The 21,282-nt window shown below is 39.1% G+C and overlaps 1 protein-coding gene and 1 long non-coding RNA gene across 22 annotated transcripts in view; both read left to right on the top strand.

Annotated features, from left to right (window-relative positions):
• Positions 1 to 21,282, top strand: part of SYNE2 (spectrin repeat containing nuclear envelope protein 2) — a 313,751-nt gene that overhangs the window by 50,266 nt on the left and 242,203 nt on the right. The window lies entirely within an intron of this gene.
• On the top strand, positions 1,187 to 19,320 carry LOC309626234. Its single transcript, XR_014243056.1, has 2 exons — positions 1,187 to 8,623; positions 8,965 to 19,320. It is a non-coding gene; the product is annotated as an uncharacterized lncRNA (long non-coding RNA).

Below are 21,282 nucleotides of genomic sequence, written 5' to 3'. Positions count from 1 at the left end.
TAAATAGTTAACCATAATTTGCTTGGCATTGTTTGCACTTATTTTACATCTTTTTGTATGGCCTCTTTTAAATGTACATCCTTATTTTGCCCTAATAAAAAGGAATAGTAGTAATATTAAAAGTGAGTGAACTTTCAGTCCCATGAATTACGTGTGCCTTTATGCAAATAAGTACTGTCCGTATTTTTTTAATGTTTCTTGGCGATATTTGTTATGTACTTTGAAAATTCCTTAGCCACTAGACTTTACACCTCTGTTGCATATCTTGGAGCTGAGTAAAGTCAGCTAGTGTAGAAGAAACAAGGCTATGGCAAGTCTTTGAAAATATTTATGTCACTATGTATTTTAAAGTACTTGAAAGATTATTGACAGTATTATGTAACATTCTTAGAATGTTATTTAGAAGCCATAGCTTTTGAGTCACTAATTTTTTTATTTTTAATTTATTATTAAAAGAATTGAAGTATAATAGACATACAACATTATATTAGTTTCAGGTGTGCAATATAACAATTCAATATTTGTGTAGGTTGTGAAATGATCACAATAAGTCTAATGAACATCTGTCACCATACATAGTTACAGAATTTCTTTTTCTTGTGATGAGGACTTTTTTGGACTTTTAAGATCTACTCTCTTAGCAACTTTCAAATATGCAGCACAACATTATTAACTATAGTCACCATGCTGTGCATTATATTTATTTGTGTCATGTATGATAAAAATCCCCGAAAGACTTTCTTTCTGATATCTCTTTTTAATTAAACATGGTTTTGAATGATTAGCTTCTTGACTTTGGGGTCAGTGGCTTTTAAAAATAAATATCATGTAATTTGTATAGACTCAAGAAACATACTTTGAGGGATAGTACTTGAGGTAAGAATTTAAAAAATTCTCAGTAAGTGCATTTTTGTGGTGTCATATACTCGTCATAAGTAGTTTGAATCAAATTTTCATTTATTGGAAAAAACCCAATGTTCTTATTTTTCTCTCAAGTTTTGGTTGCATATGAGTAGTAATTCATGTGCCCTAAAGTGTATCAGGAAGATAGCGCATCAATAAATGGTCGGTAAATCTAATTTCTTTTTCTTCCTTCCTTCCTTTCTTTCTTTTTTTCTTTCTTCCTTCCTTCCTCCTTTCCTTTCCTTCCCTTCCCTTCCCTTCCCTTCCCTTCCCTTCCCTTCCCTTCCCTTCCCTTCTCTCTTTCTCTCTCTTTCTCTCCCTCCCTCCCTCCCTTCCTTTTTTCCTGAATCAGTTGATCCTGATATGTATGTATGTATGCATTTATTTAATTTTTTCTTCCAGTTTTATTGAGATATAATTGGCATACAGCACTGTATAAGTTTAAGGTGTACAGCATAATGACTTGACTTACAGACATCATGAACTGGTTATCACAATAAGTACAGTGAGCATCCATCATCTCAAATAGTTACAAAATTAAAGAAATAGAAAAAAAATTTTTTCCATATGATGAGAACTCTTAGGATTTACTCTTGACAACTTTCATATATAAAATAGAACAGTGTTAATTATATTTATCATGTGTACATTACACCCCTAGTACTTATTTATCTTGTAACAGACTGTAACTAGACTTATTATGGTGATCCTTTTGAAATGTATAGAAATATTTAAACACTGTGTTATGTAACAGGAACTAATATAGTGTTGTAGGTCAATAATACTTCAAAAACAAACAACCAACCCAACATAGAAACTCACAGAAAAAGATCAGATTTGTGGTTACCAGAGGCAGTGGTGGTGGTGGAGTTGGCTGAAAGCAGTCAAAAAGTGCAAACTTCCAGGTAAATCTAATTTCTCATGCTGGCTCTGCCACTTACCAGTTCCTTGAACTTGGATAAGAGACTTTATCTTTTTTGTCTCAGTTTCCTCATATTTAGAATATGGGTGATAATGCCTATATTGCACCTGTGCTTTGAAGATGAACCATAATGCATGCAAAGGGCTTAGCACCATGCCTGCCTGACACAGAGTAGGAGCTCAATAAATGCATCGTAATTTCTTTGTAGATATTACAGTTAAAGTCTTTGTCCCAAAGGATATCTTGTCCAGGAGCACACAGCTAGAGTAGATATTGCATGGTGGATAGGAAAAAATGGTAAACCAGATGTCTGGTTTTCAGTTTTGACATTTCTGTTCAGTGGCTTCCCATCACACATGGGATAAAGTCTAGACTTCTTGGTGTGGCTCACAGGCACTTCCTATCTGCTGCTCACCTTCCTCTCTGCCCTCATCTCCCACAAGCACCCTGTGCTCCAGCCCCATGGCTCCTTGAGGGGCCATGCTCTCCTGCTTGTGTGCTTTTGTTCAGGTGGTTCCCCCTGCAGCTCTCCTGTCTCCTCTTTCCACTGGAAGAGTCCAGCTCATCTAGTCCTCCTCTATCCCTATTCATCCCAAACTTAGCCAGACTCGGCCCTCTCCATGAGCCCCACTCTTTCTCTGGCTGCGATTCACACTCTCTCCTCTGTTCTCCCAGAGTACCTATTTTAGCACTTATAATAGTATTATAGGTGTTATATTTAAAAATGTTTTCTTCCCCACTGTAGAGTTTCATGTAGCATGCTCTAGCTTACACAGCACCCTTACGTACATTACCTCATTTGATCCTTACAACCATACTGTAAGGTAGATATTTTTATCTTCAAGATACAGAGGAGGAAGCTGTGGCTCACAAAGATGGAATTACTCTCCCAGAGTCACACAGTTAGTGAGCAGCAGAGCTCAGTTTTGACCTGGAGGATAGTTTTCTTTCCACTGCACCACAGCCACTCCGACATAGTTCAAAGAACAATTTGAAAGAGGGAATTTCCCGAACAACTTTCTCTGGAAAGTGCACATAAATCTTAGCCTTATCCTAGTTAATCCATAGCAAACTTTTATTTTTTTAATTTTTAATTTTTATAGCAATCTTTCACATCCTGAATATGGATAGGCATTTTCAAGTAACATTAATCTCAGGTTCACAAGTAGCTCAAAATAATTAGCAAATTACTGAGAAATGAGTGTTTTCTTATAGCATGTTTTGAATTATACTAGGTTATACCATCTGCTCTACAGTAGGAGATGAGTATGGGCTGCTTGGCAATGGAAATGTGATATACATGTGCTGCCGGTGTGAATGATTTTCCTTCATGGTCTCTTTAGAGGAATATGCTGCTGGATGCATTACTCTATAGGGGGGAGAGGTGGAAAACCAATACTATACTATAGTCAGCTTTACACTGGGCAAGGGCTGCTCACATTAGCCAAGTACTCTCAACTGAGGAGTTCCCATGACTGTAGAATGAAGGCTTAACCGTGAAATGAATGGATTTCCCAAAGTTAAGTTCTATATTGTTATCAGCAGATTTGTAATGATTCTTTCGGCCTGAGTTGTTGAAAGAAAGAGAGAAAGAAAGAAAGGAGGGAGGGAGGAAGGAAGGAAAGAAAGAAGGAACTTGTATGTATTTCTGAAGGTAACTTTGGTTTCATTGCACGGTTATTAGCTATGTAGACAAAAACATTGATAGACAATATTATGAACATTAGCAACTACCGAACTGCAGGCTGTTGGCAATAGTCTTAAAAGCATTTGGCTTTGTACACCATGTAAGCAGACTTGTATTTCACAGAATTCACATGTGCTTAGTGATCCTTGGAGTAATATGAGTAAAGAGATTTTATGTCATATGAAAGGCTCAGGATGACCGCTCATAAGAAAGATTTTTTCTCCTCATTTCAGAACCTTTTTAAAAGGAAGAAAGAGGCCTATTTAACTAATAATGCCTATTTTATTTTAGCCAAAAACTTATATAAGGTGAGGCAATTATGGCCATACCTTGACTGAGAATAATACGCTCAAGAAAAGATTAAAATGTCTGCATTGAAATGTGGTGAATCATTGTTGCTATGCTATGAAAACAGGTATATTGTGTGCGCAAGGCCAACAAGGCATCAGACCTAAGGAATCAGGCAGTGCTTTGCTGAAATTCATAGAGCAGGACAATAAACATCATTTATTGTTCATCATTTGTGTGATCTTTGAGAAAATGACTTTATGAAGGGATTTTTAAGGGCACTTTATTTATTTATTTATTTATTTATTTATTTATTTATGGCTGCGTTGGGTCTTCGTTTCTGTGCGAGGGCTTTCTCCAGTTGTGGCAAGCGGGGGCCACTCTTCATCGCGGTGCGCGGGCCTCTCACTATCGCGGCCTCTCTTGTTGGGGAGCACAGGCTCCAGACGCGCAGGCTCAGTAGTTGTGGCTCACGGGCCCAGCTGCCCCGCGGCATGTGGGATCCTCCCAGACCAGGGCTCAAACCCGTGTCCCCTGCACTGGCAGGCAGACTCTCAACCACTGCACCACCAGGGAAGCCCCAAGGGCACTTTTTGTAGAGAGATATTTGTGATCTCTTAGTCTAGTGAGGATAGTAACATTGAAATGGTTGGATTTTAGGGAGGAAAAAGAAATGACATTGGTGAATTTGAACAATTTGAGCAGATTAATGTAAAAACTGGAATTTATTTTAGTTTAGTGCATTTTATACTACCATGGATGGTCCACATTTTAAATAAATTATGGATATGAAAGTTTAAGCTATTAAAATGATAAATAAATGGTTGCTTTTAAAAATTATTTGCTTTACTGAGGTTTCCATTATAGAATTTCTTTACATCTTTCCATTGGATTTCTTACCTGGCAAAATAATAGGTGCTTCCTTCCCTTTTATCCTAAGAGAATAATAACTACTTATTTTGTCTGAAATAACATCTCTGCTAAGCTCTTCAGGTGGAAAAGGTATGTTCAGAGAACATTTCTTTGATGTATCGGGCAGATAGATTATGGAAGCAGTAAAGGGTAAAGCTGGATAATACCACAGAGTTTTCAAGTTGGAAGGGACTTTCTTTGCCATTCCATTTAATCTGAGACCAAAGGAGGAATCCCTTCAGTAGTATTTCTGAGATGAAGATCCTTGAGGGAGTTGAATTCAAGCCCAAGAAGTTTGGGGATTTTGCTTTTAGGCAGCAGGTAGCTGTTGGGTCTTAAGAATGAGAGGACAGGGTCCATGGTCAGAGTTGTGCCTTAGGAGATTAGTCTGGGTTTGAGGTATAGGAAGACTTGAAAGGGGTGAGAAAGTGAAATTGGAGAAACTGATTAGAAAGTGTTGCAAATATCTGGGTATTGGGTAATGTTGGCGTGGATTCGAGTTATAGCAGTGAGTAGGAAAGTATGGGACAGATAAGAAACCATTAAGGTGGAAGACTCAATAGGACTCTGCAGTTATTGACTATGGATAATAAGGTGGAGAAGCTCCAAAGTTGGAAGCTGAGCTGCTTGAGATAATAGTGGTAGCAACTATAATGTCCAAAGTATTAACTTCCTTTTTTTTTTTTTTTTTTTAAATTAATTAATTAATTTATGGCTGTGTTGGGTCTTCGTTTCTGTGTGAGGGCTTTCTCTAGTTGCGGCAAGTGGGGGCCACTCCTCATCGCGGTGCGCGGGCCTCTCATTATCCCAGCCTCTCTTGTCGCGGAGCACAGGCTCCAGACGCGCAGGCTCAGTAATTGTGGCTCACGGGCCTAGTCGCTCCACGGCATGTGGGATCTTCCCAGACCAGGGCTCGAACTCGTGTCCCCTGCATTGGCAGGCAGATTCTCAACCACTGCGCCAACAGGGAAGCCCCCTTTTTATTTAGAGTGTTTTCACCAAGTATTTTAATAGCATCAAATAATAAGACCATTAAATACTATTTTATATCAATATGCTTAAAATAAATTGTTGTAGATAAAAGATCCCATTTTCAAAGAAACTCTTGAGAACTTCCTATGTCATGGAAAGCTTAATAGCACGACACAGGTAGAGGGCCCATTTGAAAGTCAAATTAATAATGAGTGAAATTGATACCTGGAATTCACATGATATTTTAAATCAACCATAGTTCAATTTAAAAAAATGAGTGAAATTGACTGACTAGGCTGACTCATCTTGTGATATTTTAAGTGGTAGCTATGGCAATTTTGAACTATTTTGGACACTTTATACATTTCAGATTTAAGTTTTTTCTTTTTTTTTTTTTTTTGGTTATGGACCATTTTTAAAGTCTGTATTGAATTTGTTACAATATTGCTTCTGTTTTATGTTTTGGTTTTTTGGCTGTGAGGCATGTGGGATCTTAGCTCCCCGGCCAGGGATTGAACCTACACACCCTGCATTGGAAGGTGAAGTCTTAACCACTGGACTGCCAGGGAAGTCCCGATTTAAGTTGTTTCTTTTTAACACATAAATATAATATTTTTTTGGCCATAAAAGGACACAATAATTTTGTGTACCAGGAGCACATTATTTTGTTTTCAAAAAGGAGGTAGGCCAATGGTAGCTCATTAGAACAACAGCATCCGAATACAGAATGTTATCATCAGTTAGACAAAGGACTAGGAAGGAGTGTGTATTCTGTTACCTTTGCCACCACACGAGGAGTTAGCTTTCATGCAGTCCTGCCAAAATGCTGGTGAATGGTTAACCATCTGCACGAACCTGTATAAAACCATGTCCAGCCAAGTTACTGTGTTGTTTCAAACAACGCTCATATGTTTTATTTAGTGCTGTTATCTTCTAGATGACATATTTTAAAAGGTTAAAAAGCCCTTTATGCCTTCTGGGTAGACATTGCTTGGTAGGGCTGAGCAGTGAAATGTGAGTTTCTGTAGTTAGGTTATTACTCCATTTAAATTTAGTCATGATTTACTGAGTATCCATCTGAAGGGAGGCTTTCCATTTATGTATTCCTTTTAATAACATTAGAAAACATTTGTGTTCGTTGGGTTAGATTACAAGAATAATTGTGCGATGTAATGTTGAATTTTATTCACTTGTTCAGTAAATACTGGATGGCAACCATAGGTAGGGTGCTAAGGATGCAAAGATGAATAGATTGAGCACCTGCAAGAGGCATGTAGTCCAGCTGTGCTTTTGCCTGTTGACATCATGTGAAAGTGACATCAACAAGTAAGACAGATAAGAACTTCCCGGGAGTTTGTTTTCCTGCTGAACCCTCTGTAATTGTTCCTTATCCTGGAGTTTCCTTTCGTCTTTGGACATCTCTTGCTCTAATAAGCCATCTGAGTTCCTCTAAGTACGTTAGGTGCCCTGCATAGGAAATCTTGTATCTTTATTGCCAATGAAATTTCTGACGTGTTTTAGGCTTTCAATAAACAACTGTGTAATGAAAAAAATGAGTGGCCATTCCACTATAAAGATATATATTAGGAGTTTGGGATTAACATAGACACACTACTATATACAAAATAGATAATCAGCAAGAACCTACCGTAAAGCACAGGAAACTCAATATTCTGTAGTAACCTATACGAGAGAAGAAGCTGAAAAAGGTGGATATATGTGTATGTATAACTGAATCACTTTGCTGTACACCTGAAACTAACACAATATTGTAAATTAACTATACTCCAATATAAAGTAAAAATTAAATTTAAATTAAAAAAAAGAAAAAATACATATAAAGTATCCTGAATTAGAAAAATTGTTCAGTGTTCAGGAAAATCAGACAGGATGGAAACAAAGATTTCTTTAGACCCGAGGCAGTGAGGTATGTATATGGTGTTTAGGGGCTCAATAGTGTTTTAGTATCATGTTTCTGAGAGAAATTCTGTTCTACCTTATGACAGTGAGTGAATGAAACTGTGAAGCCTGAGAAAGAGGAGTGGATTTAATAAAATGCTTCTGGGTAGGATTTCTGCCCTTTTGTACTTAGGTCCCCAATGTGGGATTTTGATGGAAATGATGCATGAAGAGTAAGAAATATGCAGACAGTATTTTTGCTTCTTTAACCAAGGCAGACTGCTTTATTATTATGAATAAAAGCAAATCATCTCTGGGTTTCTTTGTTTTTGTTTTTTTGCCAATCAGGTGATTATTACACCCGGAGAAAATACTCAAGTTATAGCCCTTCACCAGCTATCAGTGCTGTACTGTCCCAACAAAAAAGCTTCCAGAAAGTTCCTGATATCATAATAGCTGATACTGTCTTCTGCTGTGTTTTTTTGGAGGATTATTTGCCTTCATATTGTAAAGCTTCATAATCTTAAAAGTATCCCAATTAAATGCAAAACAAAATAGCTCTGGAAGCAGTGGTGTTTGCAGTGAACAATGTTTTTCAGGGAAAGTTTTTTTTTTTTCTTTTTTAGGTTGTATATACGGTTTCGTCTTCTGGGAACTTTGGTTCTGTTTTTGCCAGGAGTTTGGGGATAAGCTTACTTTATTCTGGGTCAGTTACATTTTGAAAAGTAGGGCAAGATAAATACAGGGTCATTTAGAGTCCTGTTAAAGTAGGTTAACAAAGATCTCATTCATTCCTTATAGAAATCAGAATCCTTTTTAATTAGCCCCATGGGAGATACAAGATTTTTCTGAGCGTTTGTTGTGTATGCGTGTGTGTTGGGAGGGGGTGTAATTATTCAGAGCTTGAAGTAGTATATTAGGAAAAATAAAACTCAAAATAATTCCCCCTTGGAAATGGGAAAATTTGAAGTAAATATAAGAGATTAACTTATAACCATCTGGTGGGTTTAGTGTGTGATTTTATACTCTAAAAATCAGAGGTCAGGGGCTTCCCTGGTGGCGCAGTGGTTGAGGGTCTGCCTGCCAATGCAGGGGACACGGGTTCGAGCCCTGGTCTGGGAAGATCCCACATGCCGCGGAGCAGCTGGGCCCGTGAGCCACAACTACTGAGCCTGCGCCTCTGGAGCCTGTGCCCCGCAACGGGAGGGGCCGCGATAGTGAAAGGCCGGCGCACTGCGATGAAGAGCGGCCCCCGCACCGCGATGAACAGTGGCCCCCGCTTGCTGCAACTAGAGAAAGCCCTCGCACGAAACGAAGACCCAACACAGCCAAAGATAAATAAATCAATAAATAAAGTAGCTATAAAAAAAAAAAATCAGAGGTCATTCTAAATGTGCCTCTTCAAGAGATTACTTCCCTCATCTGGTTTCAGCATTGGTGATTTTAATTTCTCCAAATGGCTCCATTTTTCTAAAACGTTCAGCAGGGAAATTTGGTAAAAGGTAACTGTATTTGTTGTTCTCAATATGTATGAGAGCTGAAGTTTACTAATAACCACCAGATATTTTTAGAGTCATTTAAAAATGATAGATAAAAAGCTACGAATGATTTATTAGAGAAATGGAATGTTCGCCATTATCAATGTGTGTATCTTTGCAGGAGAGATATGAGATTCTGGGTGAATAATCTCTCCTGGTCATTGATGGTCTATGAGGCAACGTGTTGAATGAGCACAGGAAGAAAATGGGAGAAGAGCAGCCACACACACTTGCTGTCTGCCTCTGGGGTGGGGCAGCACCCACGGGTCTCGCCTTGGTCTTTTCAACCTTTACTACAGAGGGGACTACCAATTACACGGGCAACGAAATGTTACAAGATCAAGGGCACCTGGCTCAAATACAGAACACCAACGGCCCTTCTCAAATTTGAGTAACATGTAGGATCTTTCCAAAACGTGGGCGTTGTTGGCCTCGTCTTCAGTTAAGGAGGCTATTCAGAGTGCGAACTAGTTCTGCTGTATGTGTCTGTCTGCATCAGTCTGAGTGTTTACTCGGCAGAACTTCCAGGGTGGTTTGATGTCTTCAAAACAAAATGTTTCAAAAGTACAGGTGAATTCACACTTAACCACTTTATCACGTAATTACGGTTTTTATGAATACAGGTAAATCTGTTCATTGATACATTCGTGCAGCATGTGTTCCCTGAAACCCTACCTTGTATCAAGCACTATTTTTTTTTTTTTTATCAAGCACTATTTTGGGTTGAGAGATTATTGAGGTGAAGAACTCCAGCAAGCTTCATGTGCCCACGAGGCTTGCATTTCAGTTAGAGAGACAAAGAATAAATCATTAAGAAAAATAGCAAATATCAAAAACGGATTTATGCAAAAACGGATTTATGCAAAAATGGATTTATGCTTGGGCATCTTCTTTAGATCAGGTGTCGGAGAAGGAAGAGGAGACACTTAAGGAGCAACTGAATAACACAAAGGAGCTGCTGTGCAAAGAGCTAGGGAGGAGCATTCCAGTATGAGACAATGGCTCAAGGAAGAACTCAACAAAAGAAACAAACATGGTGAATTCATGGCGCAAAGGGAGCCTGGTGTGGCTGGATTGTGGTGAATGAGGGGCAGCGTGATTGGAGAGCAAGGCAAGGCAGAGCTGGGTTAGGCAGGGAATCATCAGCTCTAAGCTAAGGTGTGTGGATGGGAAACCTTTGGAAAGTTTTAATCAAGGGAGTAACATGATCTGATTTACATTTTCCACTCTGGCTGCTGGGTGGAGAGGGGATTATCTGGGAGCAGGAGGGGAAGCAGGAAAGCCAGTTAGGATGCTTTTGTTGTAGCCCTGGTGAGATATCATAGTATTTTGGACCCAGGGTGGTAGCAATGGGATGAAGAACCACGGATTTTTTTTCAAAGGATGTTTGTGAACATTGGGATGATTGGGTGATTAATAAGATAAATTAAGGATAATTTCTAAATTTTTGCCTTGAGCAGTTGAGCAGTTGGTTATGGAATTTATTGCAATAAAGATTGGCAGATAAACTAGTTTTGGGGGAAATCAAGCTTGTATTTTTGCCATGATAGATATGAGATGCTTATTTGATATCCAGATGGAGATGTCAAGTAGACAGTTGGTTGTCAGGATTCAGAGTTCTAGAGAGAGGTATAGATTTGGCAGCCATCAGCATATGGCTGGTATACTTATATTTAAAGCCACAGACTGGATGAGATCACCTATGGAATATGTAGCTAGAGCAGACCTTTTAGGTCTTTCAGCGTTCAGAGGTCAAACAGAAGAGGAGGAGCAAGCAAAGGACACTGAGAAGGAGTGGCCAAGGCCAAAGAAGGAAAAACCAGGCAAGTGTGATGGCCTGGAAACCCCTAGATGAAGATATTTCAAGAAGGGGGTATGGTCAACTGTGTTAAGTAGAGAAATGGCCATTGGATTGGGTTCATAGAGTCAGTTGGTGACTCTAATATATTCGCCACACTCAGGTAGTGGAGATGGAGGCCTGACTGGAGCGGGTTGAGGAGAGAATGGGAGGTGAGGGAGTAGAGACAGTGACTTAACATTTCAAGAAATTTTGTTGATATCAGGTACTTGTTGAAGGGAAATGTAGGATTTTTTAAGGTAAGAGATACTACTCCATTAACTGTTATGCTTTTCCTAAGTTAGGTTCATTTATTGCTAGAGCCCCATTCATTTATTTGTTCATCCATTATTAAACAAGTGTTTTTAAATACCTATGGTGTATGACACTGTGCTGAACACAGGGAATGGCACATGGCATGTGCTGTTCTGAAATGTATGTTCTGATTACAGGGATACAGACAATTACATCAACAGTATAGTATGATGTGCGCTGCAAAGAGGGCTGACATGGTGCTGTAGAGGTACAGAGTAGGAATACCTCACCCAGACTTGGGAGTCAGGGAAAGCTTCCCAGAGGAAGTGATTTCTAAGCTTAGACCTAAAATGTGTTAATAGATGAGCAGGCATTGAAGGTGGAAAGAGTGCTTCAGGCTGTGGTGATGGCATATAAAAGCCAGAAGCTGAGGCTGAACATGGCGCATTCCAGGAAACGGAAGTTCAGTGAGACTGAGGATTAGAGTTTGAAGGAGAGTGTGAAAAGATGAGGTCATGTAAATGTATAGGGGTTTGAAGTTTTTCTTAAGACCAAGGGGAAGCAACTGAAGGATTCTGAGTAGAAGCATATTCAGAAATAGTGATTTAGAAATCACCCAGGGGGCACTGTGGGGTGTGGTCTTATGGGGCTGAGTGTGGAGACTGGAAGACCAGCTGAGAGATAATGGTGTCCTCATCTAGGAGGTGCCAGTATGGATGGAGAGAAATGGGTATCCAGAGATATCTAACAGATACAATTTTCAGGGCTTTAAAAGTTTTTAATTTTTATTTTATTTTTAAAATTTTTATTGGAGTATAGTTGATTTACAATGTTGTGTTAGTTTCAGGTGTACAGCAAAGTGAATCAGTTATACATATACATATATCCACTCTTTTTTTTTTTTTAGATTCTTTTCCCATGTAGGCCATTACAGAGTATTGAGTAGAGTTCCCTGTGCTATACAGTAGGTCCTTGTTGATTATTTTATATATAGTAGTGTGTATATGTCAATCCCAATCTCCCAATTTATTCCTCTCCCCATCCCCTGCTAACCATATGTTTGTTTTCTACATCTGTGACTCTACCTCTGTTTGGTAAATAAGTTCATTTGTACCCTTTTTTTTTAGATTCCACATATAAGCTATATCATATGAAAAAATTTTTATTTTCAGCTTTATTGAGGTAATTATCAGGACTTTTTGATTGACTGGGTATGGGAAAGGGAGGGAGAGGGAAGTATCAAAGATGACTCAGGCTTATTCTTGGGCAAATGAGTGGATGATGGAACCATTCACTGAAAAAAAATGCAGGAGAACAACTTTGATAGGAGAGGGAGTTGATTGAGATGATAACTCAGTTCTGGAAACGCTGAGTTTGAAGTGTCCCTGGAATAAGTAGGTGGAGATACCCAGAAGATAGTGGAGTAAACATACGCACAGCTCAGGAGAAACAGACACCTGGGCTGAAGGTAAAGATTTGGAAGTGATTAGTATATAAATGGTGATTGGTCCCCTGGGAGTAGATGAAGGTATCTAGAGAAAGAGAAGAAGGGCGTAGGCAGAACATTCCAGAGATAGAAAAAGCAAAACAAGCCCATAATAGGGCCTGGGAAGGGGTGTCCAGAGAAGTAGAAAGAAAACAAGGTGAGCGTGGTACCGTGGAATCCTAAGAAAGAGAATATTTCAAGAAGGAGAGGGTAGTAAACAGTATCAGAAGTTTCAAGATATCCAAAAAGTACTGAGAAGCATCCATGAGGTTGAGCAATGAGTACATTATAAGTGGCCCTGCTCAGAATTAAGTGGAAGGGCTGGGGTAGAAGCCAGCTTTTCGTGGGTTGAGAAGTGAGTGGTAGGTGAGGAAGTGAAGACAGCCAGGGAAGACAATTCTTTCAAGAAGTTTGGGTTTGAAGGGGAGGGCAGAGATAGGGTGGTAGCTGGAGGGGCCACGGATCTGGCATTTCAGCTGATTTTTAATTATAATGAAAAGAACATGGATTTTGGTATCAGACACATCTGGATTTGAATTTCTCTCTCACCAGATGTGACATCTAGAGCACAGTATCCAGGACACAGTAGACTTTCAATAAATGCTTATTGAATGAGTGACTAAAAATCCTTCATCTTCTGGGAGCTATAGTTTTCTCATTTACAAAATGCCTGCCTGACCACTTGACTAGAAGCTTTAATGAAATAGTGTCATTGTTCCTTACCCTTGAGTCCTACTTATTCCTGGACATGGCTTGTTTCAGCAAGGCTTCTGAGCCCCTCCAAGCGTGTCTTAGGATACCCATAAGTTAGAATAGATTTACACTGCATTACATTATGTTAATATCTCAGAGTTTATTATTTCATTACTATTTTTGCCAGGCCCTTCCTGTTCCCTTGTGTTGGCTCAAGAATAAGTCACACATGTAAACCAGTCTAATTACTTTAGCTAGGAGTTTCTGAGCATGAGCTATGTGAACCCCCTCAGTCAGGATCTCTGGGAATTGGGGCGCAGAACCCTACACTTAAACCATGACTCGCTGGCGTTCAAAAGTGTAGGAATCCTAGATTTGTAATCACGGCACGTATCTCCTTAGTGCAGTCTGGCTCTTTTGCACTCAGAAGTCAGAGGTGCTTGGACTGCTGCCCCAGTAGAAGGTGTTTAGGCTCACACCTTGATTTTCACAAGAAAAATGCTCACAGTGTTAATGTGGTTGATAAAAGGCAGTAAGGAGTAAGAAATATGTACTAAAAGAAATGTAGTCATTTCTTTGATTTATTCATTCCACAGATGTTTATTGAGCAACTCAGGTGAGTCAGAAGAGGGTAAGAGGAGAAAAAAAATGCACCCTAGATCCTAGGCATTTTATCTGTATTGTGGGCTCATTTTCATGTGCTAGAAATACAAGATTTGCTTACGCAGAGAGCCAGGAGCTATGTTCCATGGGGCTGGAAACAAAAGCCTCAGTGTGAAAATCTCAGGTGTTTGCATAAGGGTGTGGTTGCCTCATGTGGCTACAGGACCTTGCTGGATCCTACACGCTAAGGCCCTAACAGAAATTCCTTGCTGTGTGTCATAGATTTCCCCAACAAACTAAGTACTTAAATCTGTGGGTTGACTGGGGAAAAATAGCAACAAAGCCCCGCTCGCTCCTGCCCCAGCCAAATAACCATTCATTCAACAAATGCTTTCTGAATTGGAACAACATGAAATGCACTGTGTACAAGCTGCAGGCAAAGTGAGGAGCTAAATCAGACCTGGCCTCTGCTCTCCTGGAGCCCGTAGGCTAGTGAGGAGGCAGATAGTAATCAAGCTAGCTCACAGATGTTAGCTAATATTTTTTTAGGAACGGCTTTATAGAGATATAATTCAAGATGTGATTCACATACCATGCAACTCACCTATTTAAAGTGTACAATTCAATCATTTTTAGTATACTCGCAGAATTGTGCAACCATTGCATTTAATTTTAGAACATTTTTATCACCATTCCCTCCCCCCACCACCACAAAGAAGCCCCATACCCTTTATTCCCATTTTATTCCAAAACCTTCTACTCCTCCTTGCATCAGGCCGAGGCCACCACTGATCTACTTTCTGTGTCTATAGATTGTCCTATTCTGGACATTTTGTACACGTGGAATCATATAATATGTGGTATTTTGTGATGGCTTCTTTCAGTTAGCATAATGATTTCAATGTTCATCCATGTTGTAGCTAATATTCATTTGTGTAGATCAAGCATAATCTTGCCAGGGATTGATAAACTTTTTTTGTAGAGGACCAGGTAGTAAATATTTTAGCTTTGAGGTCCATATGGTTTCTGTCGTAACTACTCAACTTGCCATTTTGTAGCTACAGACAATATGTGAACAAATGAGTGTCTCTGTGTTCCAAGAAAACTGTATTTACAAAAATACGTGGTGGGCTGCATTTGGCCTTTGGGATTATCTGTTGTTGATCTCTGATTCTACATCAGCACAAGTACTTAATCCTCTTAGCAACTCTGTGAGGTAGGTACTGTTATTCCCATCTTACGAATGAGGCACATAGCGAGTAGGTGGCAGATACGGGATCAAACTCAGGTAGTCTGGCTCTAGAGCCAGTGCTCTTAACCTTGTCAATGATTATAAGTTGAGGCAGGTGCTAAGTAGTGGAGGAAGACAGATTGACTTAGGTTTCCTTCGGGATGCAACAATTGAGCTGAGCCCTAAGGGTAATTAGAAGTCAAGTAGGTGAAGAGGGCAGGGTGGTGCAAACATCTGTGGCAGGAGGGAACATAGCTTGTAAAGGCCCTGAAGGAAGATGGAGTGGCTGGAGCCCTGGGCATGGAGGAGAGCTGTAAGTGCCGAGGCTGGAGAGATGCTCTGGGGTGGACCATGCAAGCCTCGTAGGCTGTTTTGCTTTTGATCCTCAGAGCAGAGAGAAACCATCAAAGGGTGGAAAGGGTACTGTGGTCAGATCTACTGGCTGAAGTGGAGAACAGATTGAAGGGAGCAGAGCAGACCTGGTTGGCTATGGACATGGTCCAGGCCAGACCTGACGGTAGATCAGGCAAGAGGGCCATCAGATGTAGAGAAAGAAGCGCATACCAGAGCCATGTGGAGGCAAATTTGCAGGATTTGGCGGTAGGCTGTACTTGGGGCTGATAAAGGATGGTGGTGTCAAGTCCATGAGATGAAAACACAGATGAGGACAGGTCTGGGGAGAAGTAGGGAGGTAGTGTCATTTCAGTCCTGGAATGCTGAGTTTGACAGGGAAGTGCTGTTTTTTCCGTAGTGACAACACAGATTCTCCTGGGAGGAAATAAGTGAATGAAAAGAATTTTGAAGTAGAGACATGGTTGCACATTGAGTTTACGAGATGTGTTAGCTAGGACTTAGCTTCTAAACTCACTTTTCTGATTCAATAAGTGAGAGCTCAGTCTTGGTACTATTTATTTTTCTTTCTTACTTGCTTATTTGTTTGGCTTATGGTTGGTTGCAAGAAAATGTGTTGTAAATTGTCCCCGTGCTTTCTCTGTTGGTTTATAGTGTCCCCTTTTGTGGTTCAGTAACAGGCCTTTTCCTGTTTATTCTTCAGATATTTTAGGCTTTTTTTGTTTTCATTGTGCATGCCTGTGTGTTTTCATTCATTTATTTGTTTGTTATCACCTCCATGAGAAACAGTAGAAGAGGTGGCCTTATTTTTTTTAGTTCCCTTTCTATTGGATAACAGCTTGGGTAAGATGGTTTGGGATGGCTGTTGGAACACATGGCTAAAATGTGTTGCTTTATTGTCTGAATTTAGTTATTCTTACCTTGTCTAACAGAGTTGGCAGCGTTGTTTCAGGGGAGAGCAGCAGAGTGCAGGCCCTTTTGTTCAAGACGTTTTCTTAGTAGAAGAAAGAAATTACCCAGCGTTTTTTTTTTTTTTTTGAATTTTATTTATTTTTCTTATACAGCAGCTTCTTATTACTTATCTATTTTATACATATTAGTGTATATATGTCAATCCCAATCTCCCAATTTATCCTACCCACAGCTTCCCCCCCACAGCTTTCCCCCCTTGGTGTCCATACATTTGTTCTCGACATCTGTGCCCAGGGGTTTTTAAAACAAGGATTAGGATAAGACATAGGCCTAGTAACTGTTGCCAATAAATTCTTCTCCATGCAATAAGTCAGTTTGAACCTCAATCTTTTAATATTTACGAAGTCTTTCAATCAGCAAATTATATTGAGTACCTCTTCTCTACATGGCACTGGTCTAAGGGGAAGCAAAAACACAAAAGCGTAAGGGTTTAATATTAAGGCTGATACAATGAGTAGGAGAGAAACCACATAGAGGTACATGACTGCAGTACGTGAGCAGCAAGTGGTAATTACCATAAGACAGAAACAAAACTGTTGGTTGTTCATGTAGCTATCCTTTCATAAAAATACAGGTAGACTGATGATAAACATGCTGTTTTATAATTTGCTCTTTTTCACTTAAGAATATACCTGCATCGGCACATATGTATCTACTTTGTTCTTTTTACTGGGTAAATGATAATTTTCTTCCTTTCTGGTAATGTGGAAGGTTTATGATCTCCTTTTTAAAAATTTCTTATGGCTTAACAGACGCTTTTTAACTTTAAATAGTGTACCTAAATTGCTGCTCTTTGAACTATCAACTTAAAAAATGAAACCATATCATGTGTAGTAATTTAATTTACATATACATACATTCATTCTTTCATTCGACAAGTATTGACTGAGTGCCTTCTACTTGTGAGGTATTAATCTAGGAGCGAGGAACCCAGTGACCGACCAAAACAAATCGTTGCTCTTTAGAATTTATGTTCTTTGCCTGTCTAATCTAGAAGGATGCACAGGAAATTGTTAATTAATGTTGTCTCTGGGGAAGGAAAATGGGTGTTTGGGGAAAGTTAAGATTAACTTTGAATTCTGTTACTGTTTATAAAACATGTTTTATGAGGATTGTATATTACTTCCTAATAGTAATAATGATTAAAAAAAAAAAAAAAAAAAGACCCAACAAAGTATTGTGGGTAGGCCAGAGCCAGAAGAGATTATTTCTATTTCACAAAGGGGACATTTGAACAGGATATGTCTTATTTTAACAAATGTTGATCGAATGCCCCCCATGTGCATTGTGCTGCGTGCTGGGGTTTCTGTGAATGCAGAGGGATGCGGGAGGATTAGCCATTCCAGAAGGTACATAGCATGTTGATGCAGAAAAGAGAGCAACTTAACTGGGGAACTGCATATATTCTAGTTTGACTAGAGAAGTAGGATGTAAGTGGGGAAGTCATGGGGGGATGAGTCAGGAAAAAGTTGATTGGAGTCAAATTCTGAATGACCTAGAATGTTAGGCTAAGAATCTATATTTTATTCATTAAGGAATTAGGGAGTGATCAAAAGATTTTAATGAGGAGAGTGAAGGATCCAAGTAATAAATCCGGTGCCATGTACAATAAACCTGTTATCAATAACCCAGCAGTAGAAAGGGAAGAAGGGAAATTCCTGGATAGAGGAGGTTGCAAAGCCTCCTTGGTGACCTCATGCAGTAGAGAACATTCTTGGAGAAGCCACATTGTAATAATGTGTTGCTCTGTGTTTAAGTGAAAATGTCAGTTAGAGGTTCTCGTGCCTGGGTAACTGCCTTTGAACTCTTACTACCAGGGAGGACTGCTGGAGTCAACATTTTAGATGAACTTTTGTTGAGACTGGACCTTGCGGAGACCCAGTGGCCTTGGTAGTTTACTAATGAGATTTATAATGAACTTAAAATCTACCCTCTTTAATTGAGCTTAACTCAATTTGTTTTCATTTAAGTTCCCTTCCAGGTAAGGATATGAGTTGCCAGCTCACAAAAGGCAGATTGAATAAGAACAAAGTCAGGGATTAAATGTATTTTTATGGTAATGACACCTAGAGAAAACCTTTTCCTTCTATGCCTTTCTCAAACTCAGCCAGATATTTTCCAAGAATGATAATCAAGAATACCCATATGGGCCTGAATAAAATTCACTGACTACATTTTATATACTTCTTATTTGCCTTAAAAATCAGAATAGAGAATTTCTCATTCTCTATTCCTTGGCATTTTAAGAAACTCATCATTATGATAGATTTTATTATTTTCTGTCTGTTTTTGTCTTTTTCTGTCCCTGATGTCTGCTGATTAAATGGTCTTTTCCTCATTACTCAGCCATAAAAAAGAGTGAAATAATGCTATTTGCAGCAACATGGATGGACCTGGAGATTATCATACAAAGTGAAGTAAGTCAGACAGAGAAAGACAAATTTCATATAATATCACTTATATGTGGAATCTAAGAAATGGTACAAATGAACTTATTTACAAAACAGAAACAGACTCACAGACTTAGAAAACAAACTTATGATTACCAAAGGGGAAAGGTGGGGAGAGAGGGATAAATTAGGAGGTTGGGATTAACAGATACACACTACTATATATAAAATAGATAATCAACAAGGACCTACTGTATGTATAGCACAGGGAACTCTACTCAGTACTCTGTAATTGCCTATATGGGAAAAGAGTCTGAAAAACAACAGATATTTGTATATGTATAACTGAATCACTTTGCTGTACACCTGAAACTAACACAACATTGTAAATCAGCTATATTCCAATATAAAGTAAAAATGAAATTAAAAAAAATAAAAAATAAAATTAAATAAATAAAAGGTCCTATTCTCTTTATGCCATTTTGAGAAGAGTTTTATTATTTTATTAGAAAGTTACTCTGGAAATTAAAAAATAAAACCCAACATTAAAAAAAAAATCTCACCCACTCAAATTAAGTTGCTTTAAAGCATGTGGCTCTCAATTATTTTTTCCCCAATGGGTCAGCCTTTGAAAAGAACAAAAGGTTACTTATCCTGCCATAGGGCGAGCTATTTGGCTCTGGTTCCTGTTGAATTAATACCACTTTTCAGGGATAAAGCAGTATGAAAATGTGAGAAAAGTGTGTCAAGGGATAAGTGACATGGCACAGATGAAACCATTTAATTGAGTAGTCATAAAGGTGTTCAATTGCACCTGGTACATCTTTGCTGTTAGTAAGGGTCCTTGTTGCATTTGAAGGGTGCTGATTTCCAGGATGAAGAGGTGGACAATGTGTTAGTTAAAAGCCATGAAGTTTAAAAACCTTTTCCTGAGGGTTTCATTTGCTAACTGGAGAGTTCCGGGTCGGGGTTTGTTCTGCCTGCTCCTCTTATCATTTTTCCCCTTGTTTCTATTAGATTTTAATCAAATTAGGACAGGGATAACTTAAGGTTTTCATTGGAAATTTTTGGTTATTTTAAATTTATGTCCCTATCAGAGGTCAGTCCAACCTATGTGAGACTAGGTGCTCCAAGTTGAACAGTCCATATAGAGCCCTTATGTGCTGCCTGTTTTCTCAGCCTAGGAAAGTTCACAGTCCTCAGTTTGCTCAGTACCAAGACCGCTTTTGTCCAGCATCACATGGAAATGATCATGTGATCCCTCATCTTTCTTGGAAATAATTCAGAATGACTGAGGTTTCCAGGTGGATGTGCAATACTCAAACTCCTTGGGCACACAGTGCTCCTTTACATTCCTTTTTGTGCCAGCATCTCACCCCCTCTATGGTTATTCCTTTCTCCCACAATAAGTCCCCTAACGTTAGTGTAGACTCCCTGTCCTGGACCTGGTGGTATTCCTGGTTAGTTTCTTCTCCATACTTTACACCTAGAAAGAAAAAAAAATCTCTCTTGGCTCCTTAAGGATAAAGAAGAGAGCCCTCTTTGTTTGCTTTCGTCATTGTTTGTTTTGTTTTTTGTTTTGAATTTCTGCTTTATTGTAATAATGAAATAGTCCCTTCCTGCTTATATACATGGCCTTGAGTAATGCACTTTGTGTGCATGTAACTTGATCCTGGAAACATAAAAACTTGTTCTCTAGTTTTCTCTACTGAGGAACAAAGTTAGCTCTCAACACATTTTTTGGTAAGCATTAGTACATGTTTAAAATTTATTGTCTTATCACCTGCTGATTCTAGGGAAACAAACAATGAAAACGTTAATAACATTTTGAATTATAGGACAAAATTATGGTTCTTTATAATTCTTTTTTAAAAAATTTTTATTTATTTATTTTTTGGCTGCTTTGGGTCTTCATTGCAGTGCGAGAGCTTTCTCTAAATGTGGCGAGTGGGGGCTTACTCTTCATTGCGGTGCACGGGCTTCTCATTGCGGTGGCTTCTCTTGTTGCGGAGCACGGACTCTAGGCTCACGGGCTTCAGTAGTTGTGGCACGTGGGCTCAATAGTTGTGGCTCACAGGCTCTAGAGCACAGGCTCAGTAGTTGTGGAGCGTGGGCTTAGTTGCTCCACGGCATGTGAGACCTTCCCGGACCAGGGAGCGAACCCATGTCCCCTGCGTTGGCAGGCGGATTCTTAACCATTGCACCACCAGGGAAGTCCCTAGTTCTTTATAATTGTTTTAAATGAAATTTATAAAAACAGAAATAACTCTCAAAAGCCTAAACTATCTGGTTGGCTTGTCAGGACTCAGTTCAGTTCAGCTAACAATTATTGAGCACCCTTTA

Source organism: Balaenoptera borealis (assembly GCF_965194805.1).
Source record: "Balaenoptera borealis genome assembly, chromosome: 3".
NCBI classification, from domain to species: domain Eukaryota; kingdom Metazoa; phylum Chordata; class Mammalia; order Artiodactyla; family Balaenopteridae; genus Balaenoptera; species Balaenoptera borealis.
Note: the sequence above shows the minus strand (reverse complement) of the source record. Positions and strands in the feature narration are given on the sequence as shown.